Source organism: Myotis brandtii, unplaced genomic scaffold, assembly GCF_000412655.1.
Source record: "Myotis brandtii unplaced genomic scaffold, ASM41265v1 scaffold45, whole genome shotgun sequence".
Lineage (NCBI taxonomy): Eukaryota > Metazoa > Chordata > Mammalia > Chiroptera > Vespertilionidae > Myotis > Myotis brandtii.
Genome location: NW_005367209.1, coordinates 7152119 through 7155851, shown reverse-complemented (window position 1 = coordinate 7155851; position 3733 = coordinate 7152119).

Here is a 3733-nt window from a genome sequence, read left to right as displayed (position 1 = left end):
TTTTTCACATGTCTTAGTTTGGGTTCCCCTAGAAGCAGAATCTGAGACAAGCTTCCTGCTGGAGAACTGGGGTAGACAGTGTAGAACACACCTCAGAGTTTTTCCACCTGAGGAGCAAGGGAGCTGGAGTATTTATACACCAACTTCCATCAGTCAGTGGGTGAGGGCTTCTGTGGGGAAGAGGAGCGTTACCTTCCTGGCACTTCCAGTCAGCCCATGGGTGGCAAAACAGGTCCCGAAAGATAGAGAAAATCCTCAGGCAAAAAGATGCAGGTGTTGGCAGATGGAATCAGACAGGTATGCACTGAAGAGATAAAGATGAGGAGATGTGGGTGGGACACAAAAGTGTCTACCGTGGAGATAGTCCCTGGGAGTCAACCTGTGGAAAAGAAAGTTGGTTTTTGTACTTGAAATAAGTTCAGAGCGGGCGTGAATTTTTCTTTATCTGCAAGTCCCAATTCTCCTGAGACCACGTGACAGAAACTGCCCAGGTTGTTTCTAGATGCCAGGTGACAAAGAGACCCTTCTCAGCATCAGCCCACCCACAGGCTTTTTTCCCACAGGGCCAATCAGGATAAAGATAAGACAGCTGGTTACTCGATCTTCAGAGAGACAACATCTCCCAGAAATCCTCCGCTTTCTTCCCATATGTTTCCCAGCAAAACGAGGCTGCTGTGTTCTGCATCCTACCCAGGGATCAGACAGCCTCTGAAGCTGCATTTTGCTCAGGCAGGACCCACTGGGGACTGGACTCAGTGATTCAAGGGAAGCCAGGTAGCAGCTGAGACCAGCCCTACTGCTGACTATTCTTCAAAACATCCTTCTCCCCATCCCACCCATATTGGTGGGCCCCTTAGCCTCTTCCAAAAACAAAAGTCTCCCAGAAAAATGGGAACTGCCATGCAGTGGGGAAAGGATGGTTTTTTAATCAATGGCATTGGGTCAATTGGATATTCAAATGAAAAAAATTAAACTTGACCTCTACCTCACAGTGGCAATTTTATCATAAAACAAGTATCCATAAATGTATGGGCTTGTTCTGGATTCCCTATTCTGATCCATTGATCTTTTTGTCTATCTTTATACCAATACCACACTATTATAATTACTAGAGACCTGATGCATGAAATTTGTGCACGGGGCCTTGGCCCCGGCCCTGCCCACCACTGCTGTGGCCCCTGCCCACTGCGGCTTTGTCTGGAAGGAAGGACATCCAGAAGGACGTCCGGTCTAATTAGCATATTATACTTTTATTATTATAGACTAGAGGCCCGATGCACGAAATTCATGAAAGAGTAGGCCTTTGCAGCCGTGGCAGCTGCCTGGATCCTTCCCTTGCAGCTGTGGTGGCTTCCTTGATGCCACAACTATAGCCCCAGCTTCATCTGGAAGGTTGTCTGGAAGGACATCTGGTCTAATTAGCATATTATGCTTTTTTATTATAGATGTTAAATTAGTATGTTTTTAAAAATATGTTTTTTATGATTTTTTTAGAGAGAGAGAGGAAGGGAGAGGGATAGAGAGATGGAAACATCGATGAGAGAGAATCATTGATCAGCTGCCTCCTGCACGCCCCCTACTGGGGATCAAGCCTGTAACCCGTGCATGTGCCCTAGACCGGAATCGACCTGGAATGCTTCAGTCCGCAGGCCGATGCTCTATCCACTGAGCCAAACCAGCCAAGGCTATTCTTAATTTTATTTAAAATTTTAAAAATTATGATTAGATGCAAATTTTATGAACTTCTCTTCTGCATGTATTGAGATAATTGTGTGACTTTCTCCAATATTTTGTTAATGTGCTGAATTACACTCATTATGTGTCTAATGTTAAGCCATTGCATCAACTGTCTAATTACATGTTTTAATGGTAAACTCCAGTCTATTTTTTACCCCACTCCCCATGCCCCTCTTTCTCTCTGTCTTTGCACTACTCTCTCAGAGGCACCTATTGGCTCTTTTCTTCCACACAAGAAGCTAGGCTTTTGGGAAACAAAATGTAGAGATCTACAGACCATCTCAGTCCTTCACCCTGCCATGCCGTCTTCAGCTAACTTCTTGAAGTAGAGGAGGGAAAACATAAGAACAAACACACGTTAATCTCTCACTAAGTCATTCTACCTCCATAACCTGCCTCTTCCCAGCTGCACTCTTAGCTCTGGGTCCCCCTATTGGAGTTCCAGAATAGCACTCATGAGTAGTCTGCCCAGCAGCCCCTGCTTCCACTCTCCAAAGGAGAAGGTGTGCAAACCTCCCCCCTGGCCTCAGCCTTGGAACTTCTGGGTTTAGAGCTGCAGGGTCCGCCAATGAGAATAAGTGGGAGGATTCTGAGTACACAGACCCTCTCTCCCCTTCCACTGGCAGCAGAACAGAAGAGACTTCATGGCTCTAAAGATGTAGAAGCTTTCCAGCAGGGCAGTAACAGAAACAAGTACATTTTTATTTTATTCCCCGAGAGAAAAGGAGCCAAGTGTTTAAAGGGGGAAGGAAAAATGCTGTAAAGTAACAGGTCTGCTGCTCCTTGGGGCCCAGCACCCTGGCATCTTGGTTCTCCAAAGCCCTTCCTTCCCCATCGCCTGCCTGGGAATGAACGCTGCTCCTGATGCGCCCTTGGCTGTGCGTGGGCCCCTCAGGCTAGGCTGCCAGGGCTCCTTGGCTGAGTCAGGGAAGCTGTGAGCTGCTGGGAGAGGAGAGGTGGGGAGGTCTCCCCATGGCAGGGTTGAAAGGGCTGTCTATCTGGCACTGTGGCCAAGGGCCACTCCAGAGCTGGGCCGCCACCCTGTGGGTCCAATTCCTGATGGCCTGTCTCGGGATGGAGTGTCATCAGGAAAGCCCTCTGGCCTGGGTCCCTGCTTCTGCTTCCTTTCTTGGGTTCCACCCACCTGGGGGTCTGGCTCCCCTCCATTCATCCTCCCCCTCGCCACTCTCCCAGAGCATGAGTCCACTTTTAGGGGCGCGGGGTAGGGTCCGACCACTTTTGGGCTGGCACCAAGTCAAGCCCAGCCAGCGTTGGCTTCTGTGGTGAAAGCTGGTTTGTCTGGGCTGCTCCTGGGCCCTTCTTGGAGCGGGGCCCAGAGGGCCACACCTTCTTTGTGGCAAGGAAATGGCTATCACACCCCTGTTCCAGTCCTGGGCTACAGACTGCCGCAGTGGGGTGGAGCATGCAACCTCTGGGTCAAGCAGCTCCCATCCTTGCCAAGACAAACTGTGGCTGCCGGGTGGAATGTGATGGAGCGGCTGCTGAGCAGGCCCAAACCTGGCAGATCTGTCAATGGTGTCCCCGCTGCGGTTTCCAGAGCACGGGGCCCTACAGGGTCCCCGGGGTCAAGCCAGGCCAGGAGCAGGTACCGAGAGACCACTGGACATCTCTCTGCTCCTGTTGAGTAAGGCTAAAGCATCACCTCTTGATCACACCTGAAAATCAAAACCCCTGAATCAAGCCTCAAAGCTCAAAGAATTTCTCCAAACCCCTTCCTTGGTGTGTGTGTGTGTGTCCAGGCCAGGAGCAGGTACCGAGAGACCACTGGACATCGCTCTGCTCCTGTTGAGTGAGGCTAAAACATCACCTCTTGATCACACCTGAAAATCAAAACCCCCTAATCAAGCCTCAAAGCTCAAAGAATTCCTCCAAACCCCTTCCTTGGTGTGTGTGTGTGTGTGTGTGTGTGTGTGTGTGTGTGTGTGTGTGTGAAGTTCAGTAGCAGAGGGAGGTGTGTGTGCACATGCACGTGTGG